General features: G+C 37.1%; 1 protein-coding gene across 1 annotated transcript in view; it reads right to left on the reverse strand.

Annotated features, from left to right (window-relative positions):
* Nucleotides 1-12,576, reverse strand: part of FGF12 (fibroblast growth factor 12) — a 586,961-nt gene that overhangs the window by 431,381 nt on the left and 143,004 nt on the right.

Raw genomic sequence — 12,576 nt, forward strand, 5'->3', positions numbered from 1 at the left:
GGTCTGTGAAATCTGCCCCCTAAAAAACAAACAAACAAAAAAACCAAACCAAAACAAAAAAACCCTGATCATATGCCTGTTATCCTAAAATAGCACCTTCCTCCATTATGCCGAGGTTCAGCGCAAAACTGACTCATGCAGTACCGGGATCGCTGCCAGAGCGACGGAGCGCGCGAGCAGCGCGGCATCAACAGGCAGAAGGTGCCACGGGGCGGACGGGACCCACTGCCCGGGTCCAGACTTTCCATCCGAGAAAGCAAAAGCTTTCAGTATCCATCTTATTAGAAGATAACATCTTGATAGGGTTCTCCGGCCTTATTAAAATAAATCTGTCAGACTGTGCTTTTGAATCTGTCCTGTGTCAGGGTTGCTCCCCCAGGGCAGGGCAGCGATTTAGCTTTTGCAAGATTCTGCACTTGCTCCTCAAACACCAAAGCAGCAACGCGAGCAGCTTCCGAGCAGCTGCTTCTTCCACACTCAAAGCCACATCACCAACTTCCTCAGCAGCAGCCCCAGCAGCAATCTGGGTGTTCAATCTATCTTGATCTCACAATGCCCATGCCTCCTAGAGGTCTTCCCAGAGCTTAGGAGTCTTTGCCCCTCCTGGGAACTTTCTGAGGGTCCATATAGTGGTCCTTAGCACTGTTGCTGTTTTTTTTTTTTTAAATTTTAGTTGTAATATACGAGTCTTAGCAATCCTCATACATCTCTGACTTATCCACAGTGCCTAGTATATGATGGACAACTTAGTGAACAATCAATAAATCAGAATATTGAGGCTTAGGAAACTAGGACCCATCACGAACCTTCTCATAGTAATCCAGATCCTGGATGGAAGCTTTTTATAAACACAACTTCTGTTTTCCTTCCTCTTTGTTTTTTATTTCTTCTCGAAAGAGACTTAATTGAAGAAAATGAGCTCTTTCACTTCTTCCATCCTCCAGGAGCATAAAACTGACAGCCTCCTCCAAATGATTATTTAGCACTTAATGATTTCTTCCTTGAGTACTCAGTTGATCTTCCTTAGGCCCATTTGAAGAACTCTTGTAGCAAGGGGAAAATTCACATGATCATGCACAGGGTCAAGCTCCATTTACCTTTTGTCCTTTAATGATGCTGATGAGCAGGCAGGTGATTTAAAAGAGAACAAATGGTCATTAAAATTAATCAAAAGGACACAATAAGGAAAAATGTGCTATATAAGGGCAACTTAAGTTTTGTAGTGACAAAAACAGAGCAAAACAAACAAACAAAACTCAAAGGAATGCAAAGGTGGCATGTATAGTATTTTAGCCCTTTAATTTAAACCCAAGGACTTAAATATGCACAATTTTATGCACAGACAAATATCACTCATTGGGGCCAAATACACAGGAACAATGCTAAAAGTTTACCCCTTAGACTATTTTTAGAAATTATATACTAAACTATTTTAATCAGAGCTATAAAGCACACAGTGACCCATTCACAATTTACACCAACAATTCTGTTTTTATGTACAATTTAAAATGCAGGGGATTCCCTGTCATCACAATGGCAATGTATAGAACATTTTAAAAGCCTACAATGAGAAATAGGAGCCCTTTCATGGTCATCCTCATAGTTTTTCCAACCGTTAGAATTACTTTATATAAAATAAATATTTAGTAAATGTTAGAAAAAGGCAGAGAGAAAATGAGGGAAGAGGATGATGACATGACTCTAGGAATGAAGAAATGGCATTCAGAAAAGATATTTTCATTTGTACTTGGGAAAGCAAAGGACAGAAGTAATGAGCAAAACTTTATAGTAAAGAGTCTCATTCTATATTCAGTGGTCAGAACTAGGAAAGGTTATTTTGGAAAGTTGTTCTCTTCCTATAGGATAGGGGTTCTCAGTGCTTATGGAACCTACTTCTGAACTGGCCTTAAAAATAATCTTGGAAAGGGGATGGTTGGTTCCTTGCGGAGCTTAAAAAAAAAAAAGGACAGTCAATATACCTGTGATGGTCAATTTTATGTGTCAACTTGACCGGCCAAAGAGTGTCCAGATATATGTTCAAATATTATTCTAAGTATTCCTGCAATGTTGTTTTTGGATGAGATTAACATTTAAATCAGTAGAGTGAGTAAAGCAAATTGACCTCTGTAATGGTGGATGGGCCTCATCCAATTAGTTGAAGGCCTGAATAGAACAAAAAGTTAACTCTCCCCTGATTAAGACAGAAATTCCTACCTGAGGTCCTTTGAACTGGGGCATCAACTCTTCCTGGTTCTACAGCAGCCTACTAGCCTTCGGACTTAAACTGGGACACTGGCTCTGCAGACACTGGACCAGCCTCAATAATCACATGAGCCAATTTCTTATAATAAATAAATAAATAAAAATCTATTGATTCCAATTCTCCAGAGACCCCTGACTAACATAAAACCTATTTTATGATACTCATTAGAAAAAATAAAACCCAACAAAATTTGAGTATAAGAAACAAACAGAGCAAGAAGACATTTCAAAAGCAGTCTGAGTTTTAAAATGTCAACACTGCTGGTGTGTCAGCAACATTTAATTGCCATCTTATCCATGCCCTTCCTCTTACATGTTCAGCAAGTGTCATTTAGTCTTCATTTAAGTTAGGAACAAAAGTTCAATAATAGGTTTAACCCACTTTTCTCCTTTCCCAGCCTCTTTTACCCTAAGATGCCCTTGAAGCAAGGGCCTCTGCACAGCCGTTCCCTAGCAGAGGATCATGGGAGTGAAGTATAGTGTCTTTCCTGTCCAGATTAAACATTATCGTTGAGCTATAAAGCTAGATGCTGCTTTGGGAAGGGATCACATACAGGACTCTTGTATTTTACTGACTTTTCTGCAATTAATAATCTACTTCTCATAGTACATATCCTAAAACTTAAAAGGAGTGCAGAAGTTAGCTAGTCAATATTGTTTATTTTGGATATGGAGAAACCAAGCCTCAGAGGAGAAAAATGTCCTATCTGTACCATACAGCAATTATTAGCAGATCTGTGAAGCCTACTATATAATGAAGCCTCAATTCTTAACATGTCTTTAAGATGTAAGAATTTTTAAAAAGTGTAGTTGGAGCCTCATGAAAATCCACTATGTCTGCTCTGCAGGAGGAGCTATGCTTCTGACCCTTTACCATATAAACTTTTGCTTAAAGATCAAATCAAGAAAATAAACCTCTGAACCTCTGACTAGCACTGCACAATTGGATAGTTCATGTCATCCTACTCGAAAATGGGCCACCTCCTGTCAACGAAACCAGACTTCCAAAACATAGGTTATCATAGCATTCCCCATTCAAACCCCTGCACTGATTCTCCATTGCTTAGGGGGGATGAGGGCGAATGTTCAAATGCTTAGCCTAAAATTTAAGAATCTCCATAATCAAAGCTTAACCTACTCTAGCAACATATATTTGTTGAATACTACTGTGTACTAGGTACAATAATTGAGACAGCAGATAAAAATGCGTCTTTGGAAGTGACTCCTCCAGCCCAGTCAAACTTTCAGGTAACTGCACATGCAGAAGTGGTCAACTGCTTAACAGCAATCTCATGAGAGACCCTGAACCAGAGCCACCCAGCTAAGCCACTCCCAAATGTCTGGCCCACAGAAACTGTGAGATAATGAATAGTTATTTTAAGCCACTGAGTTTTGGGATAATCTTTTATGCAATAATGGACAATGTACACATCCATGAACAGATAAATGGATAAACAGACTATGGTATATCCATACAAGGGAATACAACTAAGCAATAACAAGAGGTGAACTATTATTATATATAACATGCTTTAAAATCTCAAATAATTACACGGAATGAAGTAAGCCTAGAAGAGACAAGCTAATCAATTATGATGGAAAACAGGTAGTGATGGCCTAGGGATGGAGAGGAGGCAAAGAGAGAAAGAGTTCAAACACGTACAATGAAACCCTGGGGATGCAATTGTTATATTCATTAATTTTATCATGGTAATAGTTTCATGTCAAAATTTGTCAAATTGTACATTTTAATTGTGCACAGTTTGTAATCTGTCAATTAAACCTCAATAGAGCTATAAAAAATCAATTAAAAATGGTGATCACAGCATTGGCATTGGCCCTGTCCTAATGTACTTAGGTTTGGAATAAAGGACATTAACTTCGCTAATAGCCACAGTGCAGTGGAAGAAGGGCTAACACAGCAACATGGAGGAGGAAGAGGAGAAGGAGGAGGAGAAAGAGGAGGAAGAGGAGGAAGAAAAAGAGGAGAAGGAGGAGGAGAAAGAAGAGGAAAGTCTCCTATTCTCTGCCTCCCACTAGGGCTTCCATATTGAAGTCCTTTCTTTGTTTTTGCTTTTCCTTCTGTTGGTACCACTTAGCCATTAGGGATGCTTTTTTTTTTTTTTTTTTTTTGCATTTAGGTTTTGCTCTCTCTTAAGCCTAGTTTCTTTCTAATTCAGACTGATTTTTTTTTTAAAACATCTACTCTGGATCTCTTCTCTAAATGACTCTGGCCTGTTGATAAACTTTTCACCCCAACAAATAATCTGTAGGGTGTTGAGAAGCTTTAAACTGATCTATGTAGCATCTAGCTGCCACTTTATGAATACTTAATACATTGTAATTATTATGTTGATATTGTTACTACTACAAGGTTATATTCTATGATAAGTATGAAAAAGGTACTTGAAAAAAATAACTAAGGTTTTCTTTCATCAATAGATTTTTTACTTGCAATGAAAATTTTAGAATTGTAATTTCACCATCCAAATAACCTTTGTTTTAAATCATCAGATAAATCAGGTCACTGAGGGGAAAGGGTGAGTTGGGGTTAAACATTAACAAATCCTTTGGGAGGTCAGGCAATTGAATGATGTCTTTTCCAGCACATTTATGCAGCCTTTTTTTTTCTGCTTACAAAAGAAGAAAAATAATGAATGTTGCCTTTGGGTTAGAAAAGTAAAGCACAGGGAAAGAACCATCTCTCACTTTATAATATGTAAAACAATTTCCTACTCACCATATGATTTCATCTGCACAGCAACTATGTTGTAACAAAGGCAGGGAATGTTACCCCATCACACAGATGAGAGAGCTGAAGGTAAGTCAGATAAAGTAACTTGCCAAATACCACGCAAGCTACTTTTGGAACAACTGACTCTAAATCTTGCACATTTTCCATAACACTGAAATGTTTAAGAAGAAAGTTTGATTGGAAAAGGAGATAAGAAAAGGAACTATTGTGTGACTTAAAGTAAAGAATAATGTCTTAGAAAGGTACTAAGGGGAAATCAGGTCTTATCTGCATGCTATGGCCTCTCCTTATACTAAGAGAATGATTAAATAAATGATAATTAAACCCATAAGATACATTATTGAAGAATACTTAATGGTATGGAAAAAAATGCTCGTATTTTAATATTAAGTTTGAAAGGCAGAGAAAGAACAGCAGTTTAGTCCCAAATCTGCTAGGTGGCAGGGGAGGGCAGAAAAATAAATCGTGCTGTTTATTGCAGCACTATTCACAATGGCAAAGACTTGGAACCAACCCAAATGCCCATCAGTGATAGACTGGACAAAGAAAATGTGGCACATATACACTGTGGAATACTATGCAGCCATAAAAAAGGACGAGTTCATGTTCTTTGCAGGGATATGGATGAAGCTGGAAACCATCATTCTTGGCAAACTAACACAAGAACAGAGTACTAAACACTGTATGTCTCACTCATAAGTGGGAGTTGAACAATGAGAACACCTGGACACAGGGAGGGGAACATCACACACCCGGGCCTGTTGGCGGGTGGGGGACTAGGGGAGGGATAGCATTAGGAGAAATACCTAATGTAGATGATGGGTTGATGGGTGCAGCAAACCACGATGGCACGTGTATACCTATGTAACAAACCTGCACATTCTGCACATGTATCCCAGAACTTAAAGTGTAATTAAAAAAAATAAATAAATAATACTAATGGTAGCCATGCTCTTTCTGGTAGTAAGACAATAAACGATTTTGTGTTTCTTTATTTTTTTCTATACTTTTCTACTTTTGAACTATGAGCATATTGTCCTTAGTACAAGAAATAGAATCTTTTTTTAAATGAACAAATGGTTCTGAGAGTCATTGTGCTTATCTTCTAAATATTTGGCCCTTTGTATGTACTCAGTTCCAGCAGCAAAACACTCACAAAGGATATATGTAACAAAGTAGAAACATGATCCTGCCAACTTTACCTGGAATGCTATGTGCATTTTGGCAATGTTGGAGAGATGAAGCCAGAACAGACTTAGAAAAAAGCTGGGACAGAGAACAAAGGAAGAGGAAATTCTGCCATATGGCATAGAGGAATTCACTAAAATTTAGGAATCTCAAATAGAGAGTGATATGATTGAGGTTCATAAAATAATTTGTCATTATGTATTTGAATATCTGAATACCACTGTACTTCACTCTCCCGAATAATAACTGTTTTATTCATCTTTCTAATCTCACAATGATATGCATAGCATTGGCAAATAGCAGGTGCCTGAATTGAGTTGTAGTTTATAGGTTGAATAAACATGAATTTATCCGAGAAGTCTTAAAATACTAAGGTGAAGTTGTTAGATAAAGCCCTAAAAGGATGCTTCAATTCAAACAAAACAAAAGAAAATGCTCTTTTTTATGACAAGCAGTAACTATGGGTAAATATTTGGCTCCAAAGAAAGGTGCAGGGAGATAGCAAGGTCTAGTGAAAGGGGTTATGGTTGGCGGGGGGCAGGGTATCTAAAATAGCAACATTGTACAGTCACTTCATGAAAGATAATCATGTTCTCTACGGCAACAAAAAATATTTTTGGTACATTTGTCTGAAAGATAATTTCAAACTCTAGTTACCTGTGTAATATCAAATTAATACCAAGTAAGTAACAGTAAATGAAAACACTATGTTTATGTAGCAATCACAATGTGCCAGACACTGCTCTAAGCACTTTACATATATTAACTAATTTAGTCTTCCTAAACTTCCCTGTCAATAGGTACTATTATTCTCCTTGTTCCTTTCTTTTTACTGGAGTAAAGGAAGATTCAGTGATTTGCCCAAGGTCACACAGCTAGGAAATATTTAGTAAAGCCAGGATTTAAACCCAAGCCTTGTGGCTCTAGAGTCTGCATTCTTAACCCTTTACTGTCTTTTAAGATAAAACAACAACAATAACAACAATGCATATATTCAAAACTTATTTATTAACTGCTCTTATTCCTTAATTTCTTGGCAGTTTTGCCTCTCAGATTAGATTTGTAAGTAGGAAATGTGTCTTTAATTTTTGTCCCACCTAACCTCAGAGACACCCAGTACTGTTAGAGCCAAGTAATAGATATTCTTCTGCTATGATGTGTCTGATCTTTACTTGCTGGACATTCAAATTTCTTTTGATGATATTACCTTTTTCACTCAAGTTATTGAATTAAAAGAAAAAAACAACTCCCTGGACAGTTAATAAGAAAATAAGAACTGGGTCACCATATGTAAAATGATTTGCGGATTTGATTTTAGTTCTCCTATAATTGCAAAGCGAGTAGCTCATATTATTCCCACCGGCAAAGGAACAGCCTTCATGAACTGCATTTTCACCACATAGACACACACATCCACTTTCTATAAGAATGCTCAGCCCATCTGCTCACATTTAAAAATACCAATTGAAGACCTCCCACGCTGCCTTGGTTTGTAAAATGTCTATCACCAAATCTTCATTCCAACACTCCTTTAAATTTATAATTTCTTTTTCTCTTTTCTTTTAATGATTTTCACTAGTTCTTTTTCAAGTACCTAATGTTGATCATTAAGGTTTTTCTGAAATAGACAATGGTCTTTAAAATACAGGGTTTCAATGTTATTTCCATCTATGATGTGTCTTCATTTTGAAGAAACATTTTCCTATTTGGGAAAAGGTTACCTTGCACCCTGGTAATAAGCCTGTTTCCAATAAAGAAAATTAAGATCTCTATCTGTTCTCAAGGTACAAGACTTGATTACAGCACTATGAAAAGCAATTCTTAAAACACACACAAACACATACACGCACACAAAGAAAAGATGAAATTGTGCAGACAACTCATTCTCAAGATACATTTAAGAGAGTAAAAACTGAATTGCACATATATGTTCCTGAACAAGGAGTGGAGGTATTTGTTGTGGTAGGCACTTCCTGTATCTCCATGAAAATATCCCCTGGAGGATAGGTAAGCTGAGGACACACAAGCACTGTTTCCATGTTGCTGTAAACCACATGTTGTTATTATCATTATTATTGAGATGAAGCCTCTGTCACCCAGGTTCGAGTGCAGTGGCATGATCTTGGCTTACTGCAACCACTGCCTCCGGTGTTCAATGCCTCTGGGATTCAAGCGATTTTCCTACCTCAGCCTCCCGAGTAGCTGGAACTACAGGTGCATGCCACCACACCCAGCTAGTTTTTGTATTTGTCAATAGAGGCAGTTTTCTCCATGTTGCCCAGGCTGGTGTTGAACTCCTGACCTCAGGTGGTCCGACCATCTTGGCCTCCCCAAATGCTCAGATTACAGGTGTGAGCCACTGCACCTGGTCCCACGTGTTATTCTTCTAAGAGCCTCAAGCTCAGTATGCCTTCATTCGTTATTTCTTTTATCTATTCACTCATTCATTGAGGTAACCTGCTTTTACTGACGGCTATTTCCTGGTCATTCTCATAGGCAGTAGAGAGAAATGGTGATGACAGATGCCATGCTCCCTGACCTCAAATAACTTAAAATCTGGGAGGGAGGAAGACTAGGGTCTTCTTGACTTTTAATTCAGTGCTTGCTCTTTCCTTTTTCTTTTTTTAGAAATCCAAGACATACAACGTTGTAGCTTACTTCTTTATTTGCTTATATACTTACTTATTTTTCTGAGGCACTTTATGCAAGATCTTATGCAGTGATCAATTTCAAGTTCCTGTGTGCTATCTTGCTGGCTACAAAGGTGACAGCCAATGTGTGGTATTAGAAGAAGCTATTGGAATTTATCATGGAGTCAAAATTTCTTTTTTTTTTGCAAATGTTATGAAATCCCTTATTAAAAAATGATTAGAGATGAAAACTGCTTCAAACTCTCCCTGAAATTCAACTCAATAATTTTTTTAGGAAACATCTAGTGACCGCTGAACTGTGGAGCAGCTTGCTAAGGAAATGTGTCATAATATTTAGATACTGGGATCCTAAGGTATAGCTCCACATAGTTTATGTCTGATGAGGGCAATTGGTCCCACATGTGGGGCTTTTCAAAAAATCCTTCTCAATAAAGAGGGTTTTTTTTTTTGTTGCTGTTGTTTTGTTTTGTTTTGTTTTGTTTTTGAGACGGAGTCTCACTCTGTTACCCAGGCTGGAGTGCAGTGGCCCGATCTCAGCTCACTGTAACCTCCGCCTCCCAGGTTCAGGCGATTCTCCTGCCTTAGCCTCCTGAGTAGCAGGGATTACAGGCACGCACCACTGTGCCCAGATAATTTTAGTAGAGACAGGGTTTCACCATGTTGGCCAGGCTGGTTTCAAACTCCTGACCTCAGGTAATCTGCCCGCCTCAGCCTCCCAAAGTGCTTGGATTGCAGGCATAAGCCACCGCTTCCAGCCTCAATAAATAATTTTAATGACACTAATACATGTTGTGAGGATTTAATCTGAAGTAGATTTATTTATTTGAAATACATACGAAAAGTCTTAAAATGTCCATGCATTTTGAACAGTAATTTGAGATGAAGGAAATAATCAGATATGTATAAAATGTCTATTAAAATGTTCTATTTTTATAATGGAGAAAAATTGGACATAATATACTCTGTGAGAAGGGAATAGTTAATTATGAAATCATTGTTTCATAGATAATTGTTATCATTAAACATTATATAGAAGACTTTCAATGATGTGGGCCAAAAAACACAATTTATTACTAAATAAACAAAGTATGTAGAGAATTAAAAGACTCAAAGCATGTTAAAATATATTTCAACACATCTTAATACAGCTGGGCACAGTGGCTTATGCCTGTAATCCCAGAACTTTGGGAGGCTGAGGCAGGAGGATGTCTTGAGGCCAGGAGTTTGAGACTATAGCCTAAGCAACATGATAAGACCTCACCTCTCTAAAATATATATATATATATTTTATATGTGTGTGTGTGTGTGTGTGTATGTGTGTGTCTATCATATATATATATATATACAGGAAGAATACATGCAAAAATGTCAAAAATATTAACTCTGGACAATTGGACATTCTAAAATTTCTTGACTTTGTCATGCTCTCTATAATCGAGGTCAAGTGTTCTCTTTCCTTCCATTGAAATATTCAACTCCCATCACTCTTTGTTGACTTTGAAGATTTTTAAAATGTAAATGAAAATATTTTAGAGGACTTCAAATCTTTCCATTCTTTAGAATCCAAATGGCATGATGGCTTTTTTATCTAAATACACTATAATTCAAATTTTTCCCACATGCAAATCTACATGGCATGGTGAATTCTTAATGACTCAATGTGCTGAGCACATTATCTCTAAAATATCATTATGTTTAATTACCTAAAAGATTATAAATAAATACAAAAATGCTTGAAACAATGAATGCCTTACTCTCTTCGGGGTATTCAAATGTCCTGATAGACTCAATGTTTTACTCTTTGACAACATTTCTGCAACATTTGTACTTTTTCAGGATTTGTGGGAAAATAAAATTATTCTAGGCCCATTAAAGTAGAGTCTTTCTAAATTCTTGATTATTAAGCAGCTATATATAACTGTACAGATGTTAACCTGGTTCACCGTTGCATTTAACTTTGCATTTTATTTCAGAATTACTAAATTATGGCAGCTTTAAAAATAGTTTTAAGCTTTCAAAAATAACTGTGGCTGTGTATTTAGAATCTCTATAAAGTTATTTTTAGGATTGTAGCAAATCTGCCATAGACTGTTAACATAAAAAATTTATGTTTTATTTCATATCTTCTTCCAAAGCACATACTATAAATATAAACTGGAGTTGTTAGCCTATAAAGGAGGGGAACTCTAACTGAAAGTTAGAGTTTGTATCTTTATCATGTTCACTTATTGTTATTACTGGATTCCTATTTCCTACCTTAATACATAGTCTAGCACGTTATGAAGAGGATGGGCTGATCTTTGACAAGGATGAAGCCTTCCAGCTACTAAGCACTGTGAGATGTGGTCCAGCACAAAGAGAAATGAAAACTTCAAATGCCATGTAAGAAGTGAGAGCAGTCCTAAAGGTCAGGAGCTAAACTGACTTGAATAGCTTTGAAACTAAGTAGAATTTCAGTCCTGGTGGTTGGTGATTAGAAAATGGAGCAGGAAATACTTCCACAGCTAGTAAAAAAAAAAGAAAAAAAAATCCTTATCTAACTGTCATTATGAACATAGATATAAAGGTCTGGGTATGAACCAGGATCAAGCTGAAGATGAATAAGGCAGTTCAAATGCTTGTGCCTAGCTTCTCAGCTTCATTTGACCCTACCACACCTGAGCTCTCGGTAGGTACTCCCCAGGCCTATCCCACTCTGTTTCCCTTCCTCACATCCCTAGCCTCAACAGAAACATGCACACTGTGCACTTTTCATTCTTGACTCTATAATTTGCTCATTTGGTTCCTCCTTCCCTTCCCCTCATCACATACAGCCTGGCCTAGATGAGATTTTATCTGTTCCTCAATCTTTCTAGACCATCCCCTTTCTTCAAGAGCTAGATCACATCGCATCTCCTCCATGAAGAGATGCTTAGTTCTCATTCATTTCTCCAGTTTCCAAATCTTTATTTTATGCATTGCTAAATGATATCCAGTTTGCTATCTAATTATACACTGCCTCAAATAACACACACCTTTATTTTCTCTGCAGGTCAACGGTGAGTATCACTGGCTTCATGCTCTCTTATGTTCTCCATGGGGCCTAGTGTAGTGTGGAAAACATTGAAGGTATATAAGATATCAGATGAGCTATGTGAATTGTTTAATGATATTATTGCATAAAATAGTTTATACTTTTCAAGCATCTTCACAATATGATGTTCTTCCTTTTCTAGAGAAAATATTGGTACCGGTCCTAAAAAAATACTTTTGGCAGTGAGAGTGAACCTATCTTTGATTTGCTTTAGTGCTACTTTTCAGCCCTTCTGAATTGACAAGAACGGTTTCAAAAATTCAAGACTTGGATATTAAGTCACATATAATAGCAGAAAAAGACTGAAGCAGTTTTGAGTTTCAGAATACTAAATGTGAATCTTTCTAAAATGGATCAGAAAAAAAATGTAACTTTCAGACCCCCTGACTTCATCCTACCTACAATTGAAGAGCAAGGTCACAGTCTTGACATCTGACCTGTTTCCCTGGTGCTTCCACACTCAGACAGGTGTCTAGGAGAGGCATCAGTAACTGGATTTCTATCTCTACAGACATATTTCACAAAGGCTCTACCTCCTAACCCTGATTTTCAATTTAGCTTGTTTTATAGGCCTTAAAAGGCTGCTTCTGAAATGATCGTTTTATCTTTTTCTCTGTTAATTTAAATCCTGGAAAAAAATTCAGTCT

Source organism: Pongo abelii, chromosome 2 (genome assembly GCF_028885655.2).
Source record: "Pongo abelii isolate AG06213 chromosome 2, NHGRI_mPonAbe1-v2.0_pri, whole genome shotgun sequence".
Lineage (NCBI taxonomy): Eukaryota > Metazoa > Chordata > Mammalia > Primates > Hominidae > Pongo > Pongo abelii.